This window comes from Lissotriton vulgaris, chromosome 6 (assembly GCF_964263255.1).
Source record: "Lissotriton vulgaris chromosome 6, aLisVul1.2, whole genome shotgun sequence".
In the NCBI taxonomy this organism is placed as follows: Eukaryota; Metazoa; Chordata; class Amphibia; order Caudata; family Salamandridae; genus Lissotriton; species Lissotriton vulgaris.
The window spans coordinates 1,266,436,134-1,266,460,940 of NC_141694.1; the positions used below are offsets into that span (position 1 = coordinate 1,266,436,134).

The 24,807-nt window shown below is 50.4% G+C and overlaps 1 protein-coding gene across 1 annotated transcript in view; it reads left to right on the forward strand.

The window, feature by feature from the left end:
- Nucleotides 1–24,807, forward strand: part of WASF1 (WASP family member 1) — a 435,184-nt gene that overhangs the window by 202,814 nt on the left and 207,563 nt on the right. The gene's annotated exons all lie outside the window — the stretch shown is intronic.

Genomic DNA, 24,807 nt, shown 5'->3' on the forward strand with positions numbered 1-24,807 from the left:
TATTGCTGGCTGGATGTTCACCTGTGGATGGGATCTTTTCTTGAAATAAACCTCTACTTTTTACCTACAAATTGTGGATCCTTATTTTACATGAAGCATTTAATAAAAGATTACATAATGAATTGAAAAATAAAGCAGTTTCTGATTTAAAGCGCACATTGAAAGAAAGTGGATAGTTGAGTTTTGTAATGCCAGCCATTCTGGCGATTGCATTGATGGAACAGTATATTGAGCAGTATAAAAGTAATGGGAGGAGCAGTACACAGATAACCACAGGTAGTCTTTCAGTTTATCATGCCATTTCCCTTGCTAATGTTTGTTGTGACTGATTGACTTTTGGCAGACCTATTTCTTTGTTGATCATCAAATTCACCAGAGAGGTTTCGGGTGGTGCCCGTAATGTGTACTTCAATGTATAGCAAACTTTTTGTCCAAAGTACTTTGCAACAAAGAACACATTCACCTGAAAAAATCCCAGACCTACTGGCCAGTGGTTGTTTTAGTTTTTGTGCTATCAAAAGCAATATTTAAAAAAAGGCATAAATATAAAAAATATAAAAATTAAGGCGTGGCCAAGCACACCACCAGTGAAGTGAACTCTTATTCAAGTGACTGTGCATACCAGATAAGTCAAAAAGCTGTCACCCCTAAAATTTTAGACTGATGCTGCTGGTTTTTCTAGTCTTGAGAGTGCACCGAGTCCTGCTAACCAGACCTCAATGGTAGTGCTCTGATCCTAAATCTGTATGTTTGATTGGCATATACCAAATTGGCCTAAGCTAACTTATGTCTAAATCCCTAATATATGGTACCAGGGGTACCCAAGGCCTGTAATTTATAGTATCCCCTCAGGGACTGCAGGACTTGTAGCGCCACCCTGAGTGGGGCATGGTAAAATGTGACTCCCATCCTGCCCCTGAACACTGGTGGAGTAGTTTAAAAGCTGCTAACTCTACGTTATTTTATTAATGGGAAATCCCCGTACTCCCTTTTTAATGTGTGTACATCATCCCTATAGAAGGCCTATCAAGTCCTTAGGCAGGGTGCAGCATATTACCAAGTAGAACATGTGCTTAACATGTTCTGGTAGTAAAAACATGCAATTGTTGATTTTACTGGGGAGAGACTGGTAGCCCCATTGGGAAGTACAGAGTTACAGGCTGACAACTCTGCTGTGCTAACGTCTACCAATCAATGTAACTTGTTGCCATAGGCAACTTTTACAAAATTGTCTCTTTGTTGCCCAGTTTTCCAGTGGCCATTTGCTGAGTCTGCCAACAAGACCGCCTTTCCGCGACAGGGGAGACATGTTAATGGCTCCCATGATAGGTACCAATAGAGGCTTGCTGCTGGAAGAGACGCTGCCTCCTCCTAGCAGGAAGTCATATGAGATGTTGGCCCAAAACGTTAGCTTCAAAGGGGGAAGCTGCCTTTGAATGGTAAATGGTAACCACACTCAAAAGGGCTTTTCTTGGGGCGTGGCCAAGATGGCGGAGTGAGGAGACGCTTTCTCCCGGAGCTCCCGACCCAGCCCGGGCCCTGAGCCTTTTGTATAGCTTGTTCTCCCCCCCCATCGGTGTGAAACCGGGTGGGGAAGGTGCGGGAACGGTTCGGGTTGTACCAGAGCCGTGCTCTAGCCTCGGAGTGATTGGGATCCGGCCCGGAACGCTGAGCAACGCAGAGACCAGACGCGAAGAGAAATGGCGTCCTAGCTGCGGCCGTCCTGAGCTCCTTCCCTGAAGCACGAAGAAGCCGGTGGTGGTACGGCGGAGGGCAGCGGGCCCCACACTGGGTGCCGTGACGGGACCTGCGACCTGGAGAGGGGACGGGCTGCTCGCGGAGACGACGCGCCCCTAGCTGCTGATCCATATCGAAATTGAGACCGCGGCTGCGGCCTAGCTGATCGGAGGCCCGCGAGCCGGAAGGGCGGGGTCACTGGACGCATAAGCAGCGACGGCGTTGCAGCGACGAGACGGGAACCGGGACCCTCAAGCTGCTGTGGAGGAGTCCGCTTCTGACAGGCTGGTGACTGACTTTGAGCCGGACGGGGAGACACTCATAGCTGGAACCCTCACTGGAGGGGGGACAATGGCCTACAGGAGCACTCAGAGGCGCCATTTTGGCTTTCGGTGATGGTGAAGAGTCGGACGGCGAAGTGTTGAGCCCCTGAGAACTACGTCGGGGATAATCGGTTCACCGCAGCTCACTTGGCAGTAACCGAGGAACGAGCAAGACCAGAGGACCCGGTTTGCGCGGCTGGGGTCGACTCTTTGCCCCTGGTTGTGGTGAGGCCGGAGCCTGGTTGTGGCGAGGCCGGAGGTGACGGCGCCCAGCCGTTGTAGTCGCCCCCTGGACACGGAGGGTCCCAGAGAGGCATCCTGCGACACGAGGCGGAGCCTTTCTAGCCAGACGAGGCGAGTGGAGTCGCTACTCCGGTGCCCAGCTGACGAGGTACCAGTTCTTGGCAGGACGGCCTGGAAGACAAGATGGCGAGTCAAAAGGGCAATAAACGGAACGACCGTACGCTCCCCGAGATGCTTGGAAGGTCTCAAACCAGGGGTGACTGGAGCCAACCGTCCCCGAACGCAGCGAGTGGCTCCAATGCTACAGGCGGCAGTGAACCCCCAGTCACTCGGTCCTTTCTGGAATCGCTTTTTGGGACGCTGAGAGATGACTTTCAGGCGCTGAAGCAAGAGGTGGCCGGGGAAGTCCGCGAGATCCGGAGAGAAGTCGACGGCCTTGGCGAGAGTGTGGTCACGGTGGAAAGTTCCGCTCAGAGGCAGGATGAGGAGATCACGCAACTACAACAGGAGGTGCTGCGTTTGAGGGACCAACAGATGGACCTCCAGGCCCACAACGAAGACTTGGAGAACCGTTCTAGGCGGAATAACATCAGGGTCCGGGGTGTACCATCCACGGAAGAGGGGACAGATGTGGCGGAATATCTGAGGGAGCTCTTCAGGAACATATTGGGCGAAGCAGCGGACTTTCCGGTACGAATTGACAGAGCTCATCAAGTGGGGCCTCGTAGACGTGCCTCAGGTCCACCACCGGATATCCTTACGTTTCTCCCTGACTTTCCACTGAAAGAAAGAATCATGGCGGAGGCCAGGAAAAAAACCCTCGCTAACATTTAGAGGACACCCTGTGGCCTTGTATCAAGATCTATCCGTTATCACCCTCCAGAAAAGGAAGGCGTTTAAAATCGCAACAGACTTCTTGAAACAACATGAAACGCCGTACTCCTGGGGTCACCCTTTCAGGCTTATTTTCCGTTGGAACGGTGTGCTACATCAATTGAGGTCCCTACAGGACACGTACGAGGTGTTGGGGATCACTGCGGAAGAGGAGGCCTCCGCCACACCTCGCAGGAGACGCACCTCCGGGGACGGCTGGCACAGAGTCTCGAGACGCAAAACATCAGCGGCATCCCAACGTCCGAGTTCGCCTACCATCAGGGCTGAAATGGCGAGTGCCATTCAGGAAGCCTCCAGAGACATAGTGGTGCACGACAGAGTCGCACTAACAGCGTAAGACTGCTCCGGGGGGAGAACGACTTTGCATTTCTGTTTTTGCTGGCTTGGAGCCATGATGGGCTGGGGGGAGGGCAGAGGGGGGAAGGGTGTGGCTGGACGTCCACTACGATAAGTTACCACGGACTTGTCCGGATAGGACATGGCTGGGACAATTCTTTGGAAGAAGTTGGGGGTTTTGGGGAGGGATGGGAGGGGGGGGGAGTTGGGGGACCGAACAGGGGGCGGGAGGAAGGGGAGTTGGGGAGTTGGGGGAAGAGGGGGTCAGGAGTTGGGTAGGGGAGGGGAGAGTACAGTCCGTTCAGTGTTCTTGATCTTCTCACGATGGCCCGATGGGTAGACACGGGCAGTTGAGGCTCATAGGCCCCCCCCCGACACACAGGACCCACTGCATTTCACATTCTGTCTTGATTCTGGATGGCAACTCTTAAGGTAGTAACCCTTAATGTTAAGGGACTTAATAACCCTGTCAAAAGAAGGGCGATTCTGTCCCTGCTAGAGAACACACGAGCGGACATTTGTCTTTTACAGGAGACTCATTTGCTTGCACGAGATTGTCATAGATTAAGATCCCGCAAATTTCCCACACAGCTTTTTTCTTCGTCTAGCACTAAGACGGCGGGGGAGGCGATCTTAGTGTCGAGCTCCTTTAGAGGGGAGGTCCTCCACAAGTTTGCGGAACAAAAAGGGAGACTATTAGCACACAGATTCAAATTGGGGGCTTTGACATTTACCATCGGTTCGATTTCCTGCCCGAATGAGCGTCGGGATAGCTTCTTTCAGTCGGCATTGGTGGACATAACAGCATCTCCGGACAGGCACATTATTTTGGATGGGGATTTAAATATGGTGGCAGACTCCACTATAGATAGGTTGGCACAGCGCTCACCACAGACAGGGGAAATGTCACAAGCAGTTAAATTCCAACTAGTGGACCTGGATCTTCATGACCTTTGGCGCCACCTGCATCCCACAGACCGAGATTACTCCTTTTACTCTCACGCACACAAAACCTACGCGAGGCTGGATCACCTCATAGTTACCGGTCCGGTACGTGACTTAGCTACGACATCGGAGGTGGGGGTCTTATCTCTATCGGATCACGCACCGGTCTCAGGGAGCTTCTCTCTGCCGGTCGACCGGGCCCCCCGGGGGGTCTGGCGCCTCAGGGACGCTCTGTTGCACAAGAAGTCTGTGGTGCAGAAGGTTATGGAGGTGATCAGGGACTTTCAGACGCATAATGATAACGCAGATACCTCGGCGGCGACGCAATGGGTTGCGATCTCCTCGGTGGAAAACAGGGACCGGAGGCAGAAGCGGGACGAGCTCACCCAAAAAGTAAGGGAATTGGAGGAAGTGCACCGCCGTACGGGGGCCCCCAGGATTTGGAAACAGCTGAAAGCAGCGAGAAAGCTCCTGTCGTCTCTGGACATGGACAGGGCAGAATACGCTGCACTTCGACTGAAACACGCTTATTACACGGGGGGGGACAGGTGTGGTCGCCTACTGGCGAATAAGCTCAGGGTGGCCAATGAACGTCATTGGGTAAAGGAAATTGCGACTGAGAATGGCGGACTAGTCACGGGGGACGACCAGATAGCCGAGGCCTTCCGCCAATTCTATGCGGACTTGTACACCGGGGAGGATCTGCGAGACCAGGAGTCGGAGGACTACCTGGACTCGGTCACACTCCGGTCCCTAGAACCATCACAAACGGAGTATCTCGAAAGAGAGATACGGGTCCAGGAAGTGGTCGCTGCCATCTCCAGGCTTAAACATGGGAAAGCCCCAGGCCCGGACGGCTACACGGCGCTCTTCTACAGGACGTTCAGTGACAAGTTGGCCCCAGTACTAGCCAAATTGTTTAATTCATTCTCTGAGCCGGGGGCAATCCCTCCGGACCTCCTACAGGCCTCGATCTCGGTTATCCCTAAACCAGGGAAAGATCGGGCCCAATGCGGTTCGTACCGCCCGATTTCCCTTTTGAATGTGGACTTGAAACTGTACACCGGTATTCTGGCGGCGCGATTAGCACCTCACTTGCCTGGCCTGGTGGAACCGGACCAGGCTGGCTTTGTCCCCGGAAGGCAGACGGTGGACAACACCAAGAGAGTGGTGCACGCTCTGGAGAAGGCCTCCCGGATTCCGGGAGAAAGGATGCTCCTTTCGGTGGATGCCGAAAAGGCGTTTGATCGCGTGCACTGGCCCTATCTAGAACGGGTTATGACGAGGATGGGGATAGGTGAGAAATATCGGACCCTGGTCTTTAATTGTTACAGGTTCCCGTCGGCGGTGGTGCGGGTGAATGGCTGTGGCTCTCGGAGGTTTGGCATAGAGCGTGGTACCAGACAGGGCTGCCCCCTGTCCCCGCTCCTTTTCGCTTTATATATGGAGCCACTCGCTCAGAGGCTCCGACAGAATCCGGACGCTACCGGAGTGAAGATGGGGGGATATGTCCACACAGTCAGCCTCTATACGGACGACGTGATCTTGACCTTGGAGGAACCGAGACGCGCACTGCCCGCATGTATCGGTGAATTGGAGGCTTTCTCGCGGGTGGCTGGCTTCAAAATGAACATGGGCAAATCGACAGCACTGGATATTTCCCTGACTCTCGCAACACGGCGAGAGTTGCAGGACCTTTTCCCCATGCATTGGTCGGCTCACCAGGTCCAGTACTTGGGCATACTGTTGGCACCCACGCTGCAGGCCATTGTGACAGCCAATTATACGGCCTTGACTAGGAAGATTAAAGAGGAATTGGGGAGATGGGGCAAAGGGTTGATATCGTGGCTAGGGAGAGTGGCAGCGGTTAAAATGACTGTCCTCCCTCAGATACTGTACCTATTCCGGGCCCTGCTGCTACACCCGCCTAAGGGCTGGTTTCAGCAGACACAATTGACCCTATCCCGTTTTATTTGGCAAGGCCGCAAACCACGGATGAGGAGAGTTCTCTCCATGCTGGCACCGGAGTCTGGGGGGCTGGGAATCCCAGACCTGCGCAAGTATTTTCAAGCGGCGCAGCTCCGATATCTGGTTGAATGGAGCCGATGGGAGTCGGACAAGCATTGGTTATTTCAAGATCAGGCTGTGGCGTGTCGCCCTTTACAAGAGGTGTCCTTTTTGCGCAGGGCTCACCGCCCTCCGAATCTTTACGCATCTTTTGTAACAAGGGTCCCGCTGAGGGTGTGGGACACTACTAGCACGGCACACGAGCTTACCACATTCCCCTCCCCGTTTACTCCTATTGCAGACAACCCGGACTTTACACCAGGGGCTACCCAGGGGGCTTTCGCGCACTGGCGGGCTGCTGCATGTAGGTTACTTTTCCACGTGTACGGGCCGGACGGAGATCTCCCTTTCCAAGCGCTTAAGGAGGAGTACGGTTTGGCTGAGACAGACAGGATGCGCTACTGGCAGGTGCGACACTGGGCTTTGCAACCGCAGGTATGTGAGCTGGCAGATAGGAAACTATTGCCGTACGAGAGGTGGCTAGTGACGCGTACTTCGGATGCTAACTCATCACAGATCTATATAAATTACTGCAGCCCTCCCCCTCACACTTTCATAATCCAGGTAGGGAACACTGGAACAGAGAGCTGGAAAGAACGTTGAGCCATAAAGAGTGGGACCAGATCTCATACCGCGCACGACACTCTGCATATCATGTAGGACTTACTGAAACTTTCACTAAAGTGTCTACGTATTGGTACTACACCCTGGAGCGGTTACACGAGATGGACAGGCATATCGATAATACTTGCTGGCGAGGATGTGGGCACCCGGGCACATTGACACACGTCCTGTGGGAGTGCCCAGTACTGAGCCTATATTGGAAAGAGGTGCTAGATGAGGTTGATACTCGATTTGAAATAGAGTTGCCCCGCTTCCCGGCATATGTCCTGTTGGGCTTGCCCAACGGGCTGATGTATCCATTGAAATCCCGTAGGGGCAGACAAATTGCAATAGCACTGGGCTCCGCCGTTCAGAATATCCTAATCCACTGGCGGACCACCACTGTTCCATCTATCACAGGCTGGTTGCATAGGCTGTGGCACGTTCTGGGTATGGAAATACTGTCACTGATGATGGCCGGGGAGGTGGAGCAATTTGGGGAATTGTGGCAGCCCTTCCACGCATTGCTGGCTACCGAATTCAGGGAGCTGACCTGTCCGAGGTACTTGAGGCTCTTGAGATTGACACCACCGCTAGATTTCACTGCACAATAATCATGGGTTGGATAAGGTTTGGGGGTGATGGGGGGGAGGGGCTAAACACAGTAGGTTTGGTTAAGGACAGGACACTGGACAGGGGTGTTGGGAGGGGGTTGGGGAACAAGTTGGGGGTGGGGGGAGTTGGGGGGAACTGTTTCTTTTAAAAAGGGGAGGGCACAGACACTTTCTTCTACCTCAGGGTGTTATTGAATGTAATGTTGATGGACGAGGAGCCCACGCAGCCTCTATTGCTCTTGCGGGACAGGTAGCATTTACTTGAAGATGGGCTCCCGGGACTGCAGCACAATGCCATTGCTTGAATGTTATTCCTTTTGTTCTGTGTACCCTTTCAATAAAATACTTTAAACATAAAAGGACTTTTCTTTTGTCTGGGTAGACAGGTTGACATCTGGGACGGAGAGAGGAAATCACTGGCCAAACTGGTTTTAACATGGGCATGTTGCCCCCAAGTATCCACACCTCTAGGGCAGGCTCCCGAGCTCCACACCCCAAGAGAAAAGTCCTGACATCTTTGGAGTGGGCAGAATAGAGCACTCTGGGATAGCTAGATGCCACACTTCACAATAAGTTGTCATCAGGCGGGAGGGAACCTAGCAGCCCAATGGCTAGTGGCCTCAACCTCCCCTGAGGGCACTTTCTGGGCATAAAAGGGGAACTTCTGGCACCCAGAACTCCGATCTCGCTTGACTGAAGAAGAGGACTGAAGAAGTACTTCCCTCCTGATCCTGGAACCAGTAAAGAAGATACTGCAGCGATGTTGGACTGCACCTGCTGCTCTCTGGACCATCAAAGGAAAAGACTGTGATTGCTCTGTCCTGCTCGTGGAGAAGACATCTCAAGTCCAGCCAGAAGCCGAGATTCAGTTGGCTTACTTCCCCTTCGTAGCACAAAGCCTCAAAAGCTGAAGAAGCTTGTATGGGCAAGTTGGTAGCCCAGATCACCGGATTGTCACTCCTCATCACAGTGCAGCCTGGGAGACTTAGACCTGACACTCAAACATTGCACCAGAGGCTGTTGGACGTCAGAGAGCCATAGGAGTGCAGAGGGAGACCGCTGAGTTTGTTGTGCCTGATGACCAGTAGTTCAGTGGCTCCCGGACTTTTGTTGGATCAAAGAGGACATCGACCCCTGTTGCCACAATCGCCCCACTAGGACTGTGGACCAGCCCCAGAAAGACCCTGTCGACCGCATATCATATCCACCATCTTTGAGCATCCTTAACATCCTGTAGACTTTGTATCAGGACCGCTCCATAGACGTCAATGGTAAGGGACAACTGACTTTGGAACTGGACAGAAGACTGCTTTTTTTGTAGGGGTAACGGTTTCTTCGGACCTTGCTGTTCCACTTAACTGGCTCCTTGTCAGAGTAAGGCACCCAATGTAACTCTAAGTAACCGCATTCCAGTTTGACCAACATTTTCTCAAAGAAGTTTCTTAGGATCAAATTAGTTGAATTTGCCAATGCTTGTTCACAGTTAAGTGTTGTTTATTGTTAATTGTAAAATCCATATATCCAGAACACTCTGGTGGATATTTTTGATTTTGGTGTCAATACATTGATATAAATATAAGCTGTTTTTCATAAAATAGTATTGGATTTCTTGAGTGTGCAGTTTCTTTCTACAATTGTTTTAGTGCTGTTTAAATGCTTTAGACTTGTTCCTTTATTGAAGCCTGACTGCTTGAAGACACAGCTACCCATGGTTGAGCTAAGGTTTGACAAACCAAACCTGAATGATCCTTGAATGGTTGGTAGTGTATTACACAGTGAGGTCTCACAACCACACCATATAATAAACCCCATTTTCTCACACTATTTATGGAAAGTAGAATGGGTATGTGCCCAATATACTCAGGTTATTTGGAGAGGCAAAGCTAGAACTCTGGGTTGGTGACTAGGAGACACGTACAGACCAGTATATTGACAAATTTGGAATTGGATATCTTCAAGGTGTTGTCTTGCACCACATTGTGCGTTTTTAGACCGAGCCGGCGGCAGCGCATGCTCTGCATGCGCTCCCACTTGCTAGACACTGTTGTTTACAATAAAGGACTTGGAGTCGCCCATTGCTTACTATTTATTGTCTTCAGTGTCACTCTTCTTTTTAGCCTCCTAATTGGCCAGCACAGGCCAAGCGTCACTTCCGTTCCATTCTCTGGAGCATGGACCAAGCACAGATTGAATCAGGTTAATTAGTGCATGCCTGCTGCTTGCACTGTGTTTGAGGTACTATTTCTTCTTCCCCTCCCACTCCTCCTGCCCTCATCTGGTACTTCCTCCTTCCCCGCATCTCCCTCGTTTTGTTTTCCCCATACCCGATCCTCTTGCTGTCTGTTTTTGCTGCTCCTTCCCTGTCTGAAATACTAATAGTTTATACCAAAGTCTGTCTTATCCAGGAGGTCATGTTTTTACAGTTTGTTCTCGGTTACTTAATAAAGAGACACCTATTTTACTACATACCTTCATTTCTTTTGCTTGTAACCACTATTGTTTGATACCGAACTAGCGTATTGATGGAAAGCACTGTGCACCACTTTTCTGTTTACCTTGATGTGCTTGGATGGCAACTGTGACTACGTTCAGTCCCTGGTGTTCTTTTGCAACTGTGTCACATTGGCCTTTTCTTTTGTCAGTTTAAAAAAATGCAGCATAGAACTGAGGATGTTACTTTGTGCCACTAAAAGTATTCATATCAAGAGAAGTTAAGGCACCATCCTGTAAATTATGTCAAATTAGCTCTCAAAATCTAAACTGGCATCATCAAAGGACATAACATTCTAGGATATCCATTATTGCTGATTGTTCGATCCGCTGGACTGAGTAAAGTAAACGGATTATTTTCTTTACAACTGGATGCCTCTTTCAAGGGGACATCTCGTGATTGACGTCACAGTACTCTCAGAACCTAATCAGGGCTATTCAAATAAAGGAACGTCCCAGAACGGCTATTTTGGTTATCGATCGTGATGAAAGACTAGATAAAGAGGACATTAGCTTCTCTACATTGCACGACCCCTTTAATGCTTTTTTTCTGGAGGATATAATCATAAGAAATATTCTTTTGCTTTTCCATTATGTAAACTATTTTCCAGCTATATGCTGCAGCTGATGTCCATATGCACACACCGGGAACGTTTAAAGTGTGTGAAAATGTGTGTGATTTGAAGGCGTGGACAGATGGAAGAGCGTCTGCTTGAACAGGATTAACACATCATTTGTTTGGCTTCGTACTCTTTCGCGCATACAAGGAAAAAGGATCTAAAGCAGACTAGAAATGTTGAAATCTTTACAAATGTCTCCTTATGGGGAATGATTGCCGGAAGCAACAAGTCCTGTCTGTTAGGCCCTAGATAGTAATTTATGTTTATCTGAATTAATTAACCTGACTTCTTAGCCTGAAAGGAGTTGCATGTTCTTTCCTTTATTACTTTTTAAATAATAATTTATGGTAATTTAATAATGATCAATTAGACGAGTGCAGTGACAGATTTTGAAGAAGAATATAAAGCCAAATTACGAAATCGCGAACAATAGTACATACTAGCAGTTACCCATGAAAGGAGAGTTAACAAATGTTATTATTTATACTCCAATCAAAGAAAGTAAAGATCCGCCCTGTTTCGGTTTTCAATAAAGCAACATGATTAATATAATATACATTATACACCTGTCGGACTAGAGTAACACACAAGACAACAAATTGTATATAATGAGAATAGGAATTGAAAAGGGAGCAAAACGGTATCTTTTAGAAATATTTTCACTTGCTAACCTTGCACAGTCTTAGAATTATAAAATGCGGGGAAACTATACCGTGGGCTTAGGGTTCTACAAATTATTTGGTGAGCAGCAGGCGTCAGTCCTGGCCATCGCAATTTGAAATGTTAAGCTTTACTGTTAAGCAGTCTTATTTAATGGTTTAAAAAATGAGGCATGAAGTTAATTAGAGTTATTCGACAGCACCAGTCTTTATCATGAGCATACGGTATAGGTTTATGAGTGCTCTGATAAGTGTTACTTCTAGCTTCAACTTTGCTAAGGGTTAGTTTGAAGGCAAAATATGACCAAGTGCGCCAGTAAACCTAACCCAGGTAAAAAGTTCAGTCATTCAGAGTGGGGCTCAGGATATGACCTACTTGAACTCGAAAACATCTATTGTATTACTTGAACTCTCAAACATCTATTCTGCACTAAATATATAGGGGTACACACACATTGACCTGTGTTTATTTGTGTCTGTGTATATATATATATATATATATACATATACACATACACCATGAGTGGACCTCAATGAAAACATCACACCAGAAGGAGTAACGCACACCACAGCTGGCAGAAGCGATTGCAAAATCCTTTCCCACCTCCATACGCAGCCAAACGCGTTTCGAGCATCAGGTTAGCTCTTTGTCAGTGGCTAAAAACAATGTGCAGAGGCAGCTGTAATTTTCGCATTTTTAATGTTTAGTTAATTAATAGTCCTGCCCCTGTGGGCGCACAGCATCTTGGACATGGTAGTTCATAGAATAGTTGCCAAGGACTTCAGGCAATATCGAACTCGCCGTTCGAGGTCCCCCGGTCAGGTGGGAGGTCAAGGGATCGGTCGCAGATCCACCACTACCAGTCTTCTTCCAAGTCTTTGCTCTCCTCAGGTAAATCGAAGCACAAGAAGAAGTCAAAGAAGCATCGCTGCTCTTTGACTTCTCCCCTTCTGTCGGCTGATGCACTGAGGAATGCGGGTGGTGCCCCTCCCGTGGCTCTGTGTGCAGAGCCCGAAGGGTCGCCTCAGAGTTTCCCTCCATTCCCGGGACCCGGAGCGACTCCTGCTCAGCTTTGCCAATTTTTTGAAGCGCTGCATGCCATCTTTGGGCAGCACGACTCCGCCGGTGTGCCTTTGGGCCCTGCAGACTCTGAGAGGGGCCCTGGGTCTTCAATGCTGGTGGCTTTGGCCCAGGCACCGCAGGGTCCCCTTGGATCCAGGCCTGGATCTGAATCTGCGCCGGTCGACCTGGTTACACCTCCCCCGGGGCCTCCACCTCGATGTAGACACGGAGCCGGACCAGCATCGACAGACGCCAGATCCGGCCCTGACGGGAACTTTTGTGCCCTTGCTCTACCCTGGCTCTTTTAGGTCAGATTGGCATCCAGAGGAAGGTGAGGAGGACTGGCAGGAGTCTGGAGACCCTTTAACTGATCAGATGGGCTGCGAACCATACTGAAGAGACGAACTGGGGTAAGCCAGTGGTCTGGATACCTCACCAGATCTTGGCATGTTGTCTCCTCCTACTGTGGCAACGGAGGAGAGAGCGTCTTACGCTGTGGTGTTGCGTAGGGCGGCCGAGGATCTCCACCTAGGGCTACCTACGTTGGCAGTCAGGACTAATCACCTGACAGAGGTGCTTCAACCGGCAGCAAGCTCTTTGGATCCCCTGATCCAGTTTAATGAAGCCCTCACTGACATCCTTTTGGGCACCTGGTCCAGGCCCAACACACACACATATTACATCCCAGCGGGTGGTGGACGAGGCGGCACAAGAACTCACTGATGCTATTACCAGAGCCGTAGATGAGCTAGCCCCCTCCTCTCTTAAATTTGTAGCGCGACAGAAGCCAACTGCCCCTTGGTTCACGGATGCATTGAGGCTTCTTAGACAAAAATGCAGACAGAAGGAACGGGGATGGCGCAAATCCTGGGATCCTAAAGATCGAGAAGTCTACAAGGGCCTGTTACGAGAATACAAAAACAGAGTGATTAAGGAAAAACAGGATTATTTTACCAACTTGACCTGTTCTCTTACATCTTCTAAAGAGCTCTTTAAAATCGTGGACTCTCTATGCTCTCTCCAGGTACCCGATCCCGTGGTTGTTTCACAGGAGCTATGTAACAACATATCAGACTTCTTCTATAAAAAAATAGATGATATCTATCTAGCTCTACAATCACAGAGGAACTCTCTGAGTGATGAGGACTTCTCTCGAGTTAAACTGCTGGAATCTTGGGATGCGGACACTCCTCAGACCCTCAACCATTTCCCTCTATTCTCTCCTTGGAGGGACTCAATCTCCTTCTAGATAAAACGAAATCATCTTCTCCTCTGGACCCGGTTCCTTTGAAAATACTAAAGGACTGTAGGGATACCATTCTTCCTCCGATGTTGGAAGTAATGAATGGAGCCATGGAACAAGGTATTTTTCCATTAGCATGGAAGAGAGCTATTGTAAAGCCTCTTCTGAAAAAGTCTACCCTGGATCCCGGCATATTGAAGAACTTAAGACCTATATCCCTTACTGCCTGCCCCTGCTAAGATGCTGGAGGCCCATTTGAACTCTCATCTTTCCAATTTCCTTGATGCTTCAGGGTTTTTGGATGGGTCCCAACATGGCTTTAGAAAGCTGCATAGCACGGAGTCTGCTTTGACCAAAGTCATGGATAACATCCGCAGGAAAGTTGATCTGGGTCAAACTACCTGTGCTGGTACTGCTGGACCTTACAGCAGCATTCGATACCCTGTCTCCCTCCACTTTAACATCTAGGTTAAGGGAGGCAGGGATAGCAGGACCGGCCCTCAGTCTCCTGAGCTCCTTCTTACATCAACGAGAGCAGCGTGTTATGCTAGGAGAGTACCTCTCCCCAGCCAAGTCTCTGCAATGTGGGGTGCCACAGGGGTCGGCATTGAGTCCGACCCTGTTCAACATCTATGTGGCCCCCCTTGCAAGACTAGTAGGATCCCAGGGGATGGAGGTAGTGTCGTATGCCGACGACACGCATATTATGGTGTCCCTGACCCACTCTGTGAATGTCGCCGCGTCAAACTTTAGGTCCTGCATGCAACTTGTTGCAGAGTGGATGATTTCCAACTCCCTAAAGTCGAACGGGGACAAGACAGAGGTCCTGGTCTTTGGCAAAGACCAGGGCATGTGGTCAGGTGAGTGGTGGCCTCCATCTTTAGGCATCTGCCCCACTCCTACACAATCTGCCAGGAACCTTGGTGTCATCTTTGACACCCGGCTTTCCATGGAACTCCAGGTCAATAGGATGGTGGCCACCTGTTGGGGTGTCATCAGGACTTTGAAAAGAATTGTCCACTATCTTTCCCCACAGGCACGTAAGCAGGTTGTGATCGCTCTTGTTGGCTCAAGGCTCGACTATTGTAATTCACTCTACGCCGGGGCCAACAAGGGCCTTCTGCAGCGCCTGCAGGTTGTACAGAATGCGGCGGCGCGTTTTGCTCTTGCCCTGCCTTGGCTGTCCTCTATGACCTTGGCGAGGAAGAATCTCCATTGGCTCCCTATCCCTCAAGGATTATGTTTAAACTTCTTTGCCTCACATACAGTGCCCTGATCGCAGGTCCGGCAGATGCCCTTGGATCCTTACTCACTAGGTATGTCCCGAACAGATGCTTACGCTCGGTGGAGCTTAACCAACTGGTAATCCCACGTGCTAAGAAGGCTAGCTGGGGGAGCAAGGCCTTTTCCATTCTGGCACCCCAGATATGGAACACACTTCCCCTTGAGATCAAATCATTGCCTTCACTTGACCTCTTTAGGAAAGCGTTGAAAACTTAGTTTTTCATTAAAGCATACCAGTAAGCTCTGATTCTGACTGCTGACAGCTAGTTATTTGAGTTAGGCGCCTTGACGCCCATTGGGCATAGTTGCGCGTTACAAATGCCATTTCATTCATTCATTCATTCAGGGTCTCCTGTGGATAGGATGATTGCCCGACGACACCACCCGCCCAAGCGACCCCACTTTCCTCTCCCAACACCCTACCCCTGAGATCTTGGTGGTCAAAGCCTCCACCTCCAAAGGTGCATTCCCTAACGCACCACCTGATAGGGAATCCAAAAAGCTGGACCATCTTGGGAAGAAGATGTCTTCTTCCTCCAGCTTGGGGTTGCAGTTGGTAAACACTGCATGTCTGTTGGGCCGTTACAGCCACTCTGTGTGGGATACAGTGGGGCAATTGCTCCCCAGTGCACTCTCCTGTGCAGTTGCCGAAGGGAGAGACGCAGCAAAGTTTAACATCCGCTGTGGGCTGGATACCGCAGACTCACTAGGCAGGATGATTTCCATGTTGGTAGCCCTTCGAGGCTATGCCTGGTTGAGGTCGGCTGGTTTTTCAGGGGATGTCCAATCCACTCTTATGAACATGCCCTTTGATGGCGTCGCCTATTCGGCGACAAGGCAGACAATGCACTGGAGCGCTTTAAGGGCTCTCGGGCTACGGCCAGGTCCTTATGCCTCTCCACCACTACTTTGCGAAGTCTGCTTTTCGCCCCTTTCGTGGCTATGGAAGGGGTGCCCCGCCCAGAGCCACAGGCCAGTGCAAGCTTTTCAGCCCCTGCGCGGTCAGGGATGTGGGAACTACTGCTGTGGTTCTGGGGGCAAGCGGGCCGGCCAGCCTACCACAGCCCCCTCTGCCGCAGCCTCCAAACCCTCCTAGTCTGACCTTTCAGGGCCACCAATCGCCAGTGGGAGGCAGGATTCACCATCGCCTCCCCCACTGGCGCACCATCACGTCGGAGAGGTGGGTTTTGCAAATAGTCCGAAGGGGCTACTCCCTCCCCTTCGAGATTACCCCTCCATTCATGTTACCTCAGTACCATTGCATGTCGGAGGATCATCTGGCCCTTCTCCAACAGGAAGTTTCAACACTCTTGGCCTAGGAAGCCAATTAGCGAGTTCCTGTCCCATAAGTAGACCGTGTTTGCTATTCTGACTACGTTCTGGTGCCCAAGAAGGACAAAGGTCTGCGTCCTACCTTGGATCTCAGGAACGCCAACCGCTTCCTCTGGAAGGAGAAGTTAAATGTTGACGCTAGCTCAGGTCTTGTCTGCCCTCGATGTGTAGCGTTGGATTTGCAGGATGCTTATTCTTATTTTCACATCCCCGTCCTGTCGGCCCACCCGCGTTACCTACGGTTCACGGTAGGCCAAGAGCACTTTTACTTTACCTTGCTCTCAGTTTAACCTTACCAGCCCCCCTTGGGTGTTCACAAAAGTGATGGCAGTGGTCGCAGCTCATCTGCGCAGATCAGGGGTTCCAGTCTTCCCCTATCTTGACGACTGGCTGTTGAAGGTGGGCTCGCCCCAGGCTGCCGTCTCCCACCTCCAGACTACGGTCGACCTCCAGCATTCGCTGGGGTTCTCCATCAACGTGCCCAAGTCACACCGGACTCCCTCTCAGAAGCTCCTCTTCATCGTAGCGGTTCTGGACAAGACACAGTTTCGGGTCTATCCTCCCAAGCAGCGAGTCCGGTATATTCAGGCTATGATTACGATCTTTCAGCCTCTATCCCGGGTTTCGGTCAGAATGTCCCTCCGGCTATTGGACTTGATGGCCTCTTGCATCCTACTGGTGGACCATGCTAGATGGCATATGCAGGCTCTGCAGTCGGTTCTGAAGTTCTAGTGGGCACAACATCAGGGGAACCTCTAAAATTGCGTTCAGATCTCGGAGGGCACTGCACACCAATTAATTGCAGTGGTGGCTAACGAACCAGGATTGGGTTGACGGCAGATCCCTCTCCCTTCCCCAACCAGAGTTCACAGTGGTGACCGATGTATCACTTCTGGGATAGGGCGGTCATATGGAGGAGGTGGAGATCAGAGGCCTCTGGTCTCCTGCGGAGTCTAGGCTTCACATTAACCTCCTAGAGCTTCGGGCGATTCGTCTTGCACTCAAAGCATTCCTTCCCTCTATCTGGGGAAAAGTAGTGCAGGTGTTCATGGACAACACCACCGTCATGTGGTACTGCAGCAAGCTAGGTGGGTGGGGTCTTGGACCCTAAGTCAGGAGGCCCTCAGCCTCTGGACATAGCTGGAACATCAGGCAGGTTCACTGAACGCCAGGGCGGACAAACTCAGCTGCAGGTGCATGATGGATCACGAATGGCGTCTTCACTCGGAGGTGGCGCAAGGTCTTTTTCAACAGTGGGGAGAGTCTTGGTTAGATCTATTCGCCAGCGAGAAGAACGCGCAATGTCAGCAATTCTGCAGGTTGGAATTTCCAAGGCGGCAATCGCTAGGCTACGCTTTTCGTTGTGAGTGGAGTTGCGGTCTTCTATATGCCTTTCTGCCTATACCACTACTGCCCAGAGTTCTGAAGAAGATCAAGCGCCGCCGGGCCAAAGTCATTCTTGGTGCTCCGGATTGGGCATGAAAAGAGTCTGGTATCCCGAGGTGCTACACATGGCCATCGATCCTCCGATCAGACTGCCTCTTCAATAGGATCTTATGTCACAGCAGTAGGGGACGGTCCTCCACCCAAACCTGTCCAGCCTCCACCTCCTTGCGTGGAGATTGAGCGGCGGCAATCGACATCCTTTGACCTGCCTCACGAAGTATGTGATGTTATCTTGGTAGCCAGGAGTCCCTCCACTAAGATGGTATACGCCTGTAGATGGAACAAATTTGTGACATGGTGCGCAGCAAAGGCTGTGGATCCCCTTTCAGCCCTCTTTCAGAGGTTCTTTTTTTCCTTCTTTCTTTGTCCCAACAAGGCTCTGCTCTGGGCACTCTTAATGGCTACCTCTCATCCATTGCAGTCTTTCTTAGGCTTCCTGGTCAGCCTTCTCTTTTCAAGTCCCCTGTTGTAAATCGCTTTCCTAAGGGCATTAATCATCTTTTGTCTCCTGTTTCATTCGTAATGCCTCAGTTGGCCTTGAACTTGGTTCTTACATATCTCTTATGTGTGCTCCCTTTGAGCCACTACATAACTGTCCTCTCCGGTTTCTGACTTTGGAAACTGCCTTTCTGGTGGCCGTCACCTCTGCGCACAGTGTGATTGAGCTCCAAGCTCTTTCTTCTAAACCTCCTTTTCTGACTGTTCATCCGAACAAGATTGTCCTTAGAACTTAGGACCTAACCTAGACTTCTGGACTCAGTTATTCAAACAGTCTTACTTGCCCCTTTACTCAAGGGTACTTCTCTCTCTAGCCTTTCCTGAGCTAGACTAGCCTTGAATGACCAATGTGTGTCCATCATGGGAATACAGGAAGTACTGTCTAGAATCATTGACTGTGCTTCCTGTTCCTAGCTCCTGATTGAAACAATGAATGGGGGAGTGCCTGTAAGAAGCCTGCTAGTATATATAGTGTAAAAGCATTCCCCGTTCATGTCAAGCTGTGTCTTGTGCCCGCCCCTGCCAACATGTGCTGGTGAAACTGCAGGCTGGGTTTTTATGCTGTGGTTTTGAAATATTGCTCAAAGCCCTGTCTGAAAAGAAAGTAGCAAACATTACTCGACATATCATTACATATTCTACACTGCTTGTGTGTCAGTGTCAGCTGACCGGACGGAAAGATGATTTAAGAAGTTTGTATAGCACTGTGCTGCAGGAAGTTAGCCTTGGATACGCAGGCTTTCGTGCCATATTTTCTTAAATTAGTATGCTAGTCACCCCATGGCGCCTATCTCGTCTCGGGGTAGATACAGCTGTAATTCTCTGCTGGGCGGTGCCTTTACCCACTATGCTGCTAGAATCTGCGGTTGAGCACTGGATGTTTTTCAGTGGCATGCCCGAATCTGTTATTTTTCTCTAGAAAGTATAGCTGGCAGACCCATCGGATTCATAGCTGCTGTGTTCAGAGACCATCATTTAGGAGGTCTAAATGTGCATATGAGCACGCCCAAGTTTACTTTCTTGCATGGATGCAGATTTTCGTGTTTTCCAAAGTCTTAAAAGCTTCAATTAGCACTCCTGGAAATTTGCAGTTTACCAGGACTGCCCCTGGAAAAAGGTTCGTGACACATTAATTTCAGGGTCGAGTTGGCATGTGTAATTGTGCTTAGTGTGAAATTGTGCATTCGAAAATGGCTTAGCAGAACGCATCAGTGCAGCTGAACTTTGTGTTTTTTCTTTCTCCACTGAGCAAATATGTTATCCTTGTAAGGAAGATATTTCCCTGCGCTGTGGGGCTGTTCCCTTCCCATTCTCTCCTTAGAAATTGTCTTGTTGCTGCCCCTGACAAGACTGACGCAGACAGGTTCCAGAATGGGAATGGGTCGTTGGTGAATACCCACATACTGTTCCATGTGTTCTCTAGACTTTCTGGGCAATCTCCTCTGGGAGACGCCTATTTACTGCCCCTGTAGAAGGATTTACTCCACTCCAGCACAATATTACACTATAGTGAGGGTTAAATATTACTTAGGTAAATGACTTTGAATGCAAGTTCACATTTTGAGAGGTGGAAAAGAGTTTGCTGTTGTGAGTGGTGTCATGGACACGCTTACATTGAACATAGACTCGTGCAAGTCTATGAATCGGGCCTGCACCTACTCAGGTGAGTAAACACTCGAAAAGATGGATTAAATGTGCAATTTGGTTTATTTACACAGAATCGGTTGCTTTGTTGAATTTAAAGGTGGAAAATTGTAGACTGTTTTGAGTGAATTAAATCTTTCTTAATTTTAAATTTTATGAGAAAAACAAGTGTCATATATTTTTCCTTAGAACTGTTTTTTTAAAAATTATTTTTATTACAAAGATAACAAAGCAGTGGTCATCACATACCCCAGTACAGTCATTACAGAAGTCTTATCAGAGGGACATAGCAAACACAGGTCTATCTTACACATTATGAGTCGAAAGGCATTATTGTACAACAGATCACATTGTTATCAGTTCATCAATGGGGTTATTCTGGGGGGTTCACACATATTACCACGGTATTCATTCCAATTGGACCACACCGCCACCCACTTCCGGGGGCAGCCTCGGGCAACATACACCGTTTTCTCTTGGACCATACACCAGTCCATGTCCTTTTTCAATGCGCTGAGCGTAGGGGGTGTTGTTGCCCCCCACAATCTTGCTATGTTCCTCTTCGCAATAGCCAATCCCAAAGTTACCCATATCCTGCCCTTTGATGGTAAATCTGTGGGTTCCAGATGTTCAAAAGACATCTTTTGACCTCCATGCCTAGCTAGCTCCACCTCCTTAGAACAGTTTAAATAATGGAGGTACTACCTGAAATATGTATCTGAAAGAGACTGTATTTATAGATTCCTTACCTTAGAATTACCCCCAGATGTCAGACTGGATCCGGAGAAACTTTTTCGTAGCAGTACCCCTGTGCGCCGGTAGGTGGCGTCGGTTGACTCCGTGTTGTTCGTCGGCATCGTGGTCGCCGGGATGACTTTGCGGTGTCCACTTAGACACCACCCCTGCACGCTGACACCAGTTCTTTCTTTTTCTGTGCCAGCCAGAGCAGATCCGGAGAGAGCGTGCCCCTTAGTTGCTTTTTGACTAACCCCTTTTTTAACTTTTTGTCGATGTCTTGTATTCCGATTCCTGGTGCACGAGGGGTGTCCAGCTGTTGGGCCGGTATCACGCCTTGTGACTCCTGTTGCAAGTTGATGTCGGTCACCGATCCGCACCTCGTGAGTCTGTGGTGCCTGGAGCGCGACCACGACCTAAAGTCGTGTTCCGACTGCCGGGCCCTGAACCAGAAGTCTTTGCGGGAGCGGTCCCGAAAGCTTTTGGAGGCCCAGCAGTTGAGGGGAAGGTCGCAGGACTTGTCGCGGAGCCTTCACCACTCGTCATCGAAGTCTTCGCACTCCTCGGGTAAGTCGATGCACAAGAAAAAGGCGAAGAAGCATTGTCGCTCTTCACCTTCTTCCCGTCCGTCAGCCGACGCGACGGGGTACCCAGGGTGCCGTCGCACTCCGGCTCCTTCCTCTGAGCCCACTGGGATGGTTCCGCGCTTCCCTCCCTTGTGTCGGAGCGCCCCCTGCCCGGCTTCGTCAGTTTTACGAAGTGCTTCATAGCATCTTTTTTTTATTTTATATCTTTTTATTAAACAGCATCAACAAAATTCACCATTGTATTTCACAAGCAAGGGCATTACCAATTCCGAATTCTCGAACTGGAACACACTAAATCAAATAGCATTTTACAGTACAAGATGAATCAAGGGATCTCAAGAGTCTCAGAGTCATGCAAAGGAATCGGAGGAGTACAGATATCGCCTCTGTAGTGGTTCTATGGCCCCCACATTCCATTTCCCAGGGCACCCTCTTGCAACATAGACCAACTTCTCCCGAAACATACACCAATCTAGGTCTTCCTCCCACTTTCCCAGTGTAGGTGGCTGACGGGCCCCCCAGTGCTGTGCAATATTCCTTTTCGCAATCATTAGTGCCATAGTCGCCCATTGTGTGGTGTGAGAGGTAAGATCTGTAGGTTCCCAAATGTTTAGGAGGCACCTGCGGGCATCGGGCTGCAGGTCAATATTGAGTACCTCCTGTAAAGGGCGATGTATGGCTTGCCAATAAGACTGTATGTGCACACAGGACCATAAGATATGTATAAATGTGCTGATCTCCCCGCACCCATGTCTGCACTCCCCACTTTCTGCTCTGCCCATGCGTACCAAGCCTGGCCCTCTGTGATGTAATTCCTGTGCAGAATTTTGGGTTGTACCAATCGTAGCCTTGCCTGGACTGCTACTTCTCTCGGGGAGGAGACCGCCTCCTGCCAGTCTTCCTCATCCAGTTCTAAGCCGTCTCTAACCCATTTCTCCTTCAACAATTGTAGTGGATCTTCCATATTATTAATACATTTTTTGTAGATCAGGGAGATGGTTTTCTCAGGGAGGTGGCCATCTAGTAGTCTGTCCTCCAAGGGAGAGGCCTCTAGCAGTGTGGATTTACTGGTAACATGGGTGAGCAAGGCGTGCCGTATTTGAAGATACCAATAATATTCAGTATCCGCCACGTGGTACTGCTGTTGAGGGGAAGCGAAGGGAAGAATAGAGTCCTTACCCCAGATGTCTTTGATCTGTGAGATTCCAATAAGGTCCCATTTATCAAAGCCTTTGGACTGCCACAGACTTCCCAGCCTCTCAATTCATAGCCTCTTTTAGCAGCCCGACTCCGCCGGCGCGCCTTCGGGCCCGAGGACTCAGCTGGGGGTCCTGGTCCTTCGATGCCTGTGGTTCCGGAGTCAAAGGGCCCCCTTGGATCAGAGCCTGGATCAAGATCTGCGCCGGTCGACCTCACGTTACCTTCCCCAGCACCAATCCCGAAGACAACGCCCCGGACACCGGTTGTTCCTCCACGCGGTGTCGACCCCAACCGGCGTCGACCCCAGCTAAATCTCGAAATCAGCCTCATCCCCGATGTGGACACAGCGCAGGACCGACATCGATCGATGTCTGTGCCGGATGGTACTTTTGTCCCACTGTTTATTCCTGGCATTCCCTACCGCCCTGAGTGGCAGCCATAGGAGGGTGAGGAGGACTGGGAGGGGTCTATTAACCCTCTAGCAGATCAATTCGAGGAACCGAACTGGAGAGAAGAGTTGGATGAGGCCAGTGGTCTGGATACCTCCCGAGACCTTGGTATGCTTTCTTCCCCCACCATGACAACAGAGGAGGGAGCATCCTACGCTGTGGTGTTGCTTAGGGCGGCTGAGGCTTTGGGCCTCGAGCTTCCTACGATGGATGTCAGTACGAATCTCCTGACTGAGGTGCTTCAGCTGGCAGCAGCTTCTTTGGAGCCCCTGCTGCCCTTTAATGAAGCCGTTGCTGACATCCTTCGGGGCACTTGGTCAATGCCCAGCACAGGGGCTCCTGTGGGCAGGATGATTGCCCACAGCCACTGTCTGGCCCCGGGTGACCGACTTTTCCTCTCCCAACACCGTACCCTGGAGAGCTTGGTGGTGCAAGCCTCTTCCTCAATAGGTGCATTCCCTACTGCTCTCCCAGATGGGGAATCCAAGAATCTGGACCATCTTGAAAAGAAGATGTTTTCTTCTGCCAGCTTAGGTCTGTGGTCCGTGAATACTGCAGGTCTCTTGGGCCGTTATACACACTCGGTGTGGGATACGGTCAAGCAAGTGATGCCGCAGTGCCCAGAGGAGGCCCTGGCCGTGCCCACCTGCGCTGTTGCTGAGGGTCGAGATGCAGCGAAGTTCACCATCCGGTGTGTGCTGGATACCGCCGACTGGCTGGGTAGAACGGTTTCCACGTTGGTAGATCTGAGGCGCTATGCCTGGCTGAGAACAACTGGCTTCTCTGGGGATGTCCAATGTACCCTTTTGGACTTGCCCTTTGATGGCCCTCGCCTGTTTGATGACAAGGCAGACAATGCACCACTCAAGCGTTTCAAGGACTCCAGGGCTACGGCCAGATCCTTGGGCCTCGCAGTTACTTCTCGCCCCATAAGTCTGCCTTTTGCCCCTTTCGAGGCTAGGGAAGGGGTTCCCCACCACATTCCACCCAGAGCCACAGGGACGCACAAGCTACCCAGCCTCTGCGTGGCCAGGAATGTGGGACCCAGTGTCGTGGGCCTGGGGGCCAGTGGGCCGGCCAGTCCACCAATGCTCCCTCTGCAAATGCCTCCAAGCCTTCCTAGTCCAACCTTTCAGGGCCACCAGTTGCCAGTGGGCAGAAGGATCTGCCCTCATCTCCCCCACTGGCATAACATCACATCGGACAGGTGGGTTTTGTAGATAGGCTGAAGGGGCTACCCCCACCCCCTTTAAGACTTCCCCTCTCTCCATGCCACAACACTCCATCTTATGTCGGAGGATCATTTGGCCCTTCTCCGCTAGGAAGTTACGGCTCTCTTGGCCAAGAGAGCTATTGAATGCGTCCCTGTGCCAGAAGTAGGTTGTGGTTTCAAATCCCACTCCTTCTTGATACCCAAGAAGGACAAAGGCCTGCGTCCTATCTTAGACCTCAGGAACATCAACCGCTTCCTCCGGAAGGAGGAGTTCAAGATGTTAACCTTGGCTCAGGTCTTGTCTGCCCTCGACCCTAGAGACTGGATGGTAGCATTGGACTTGCAGGACGCTTACTCTCACATCCCCGTCTTGCCTGCCCACTGGCGTTACCTACGGTTCACAGTGGGCCACTAGCATTTTCAGTTTACCGTGCTCCCCTCTGGCCTTACCAGCACACCTCTTCGCAGATCAGGAGTTCCAGTCTTTCCCTCACTCGACGACTGGCTATTAAAGGCGGGCTCCCCCCAGGCTGTTGTCTCCCACCTCCATACTATGGCGTACTTCCTGCATTCGCTTGGGTT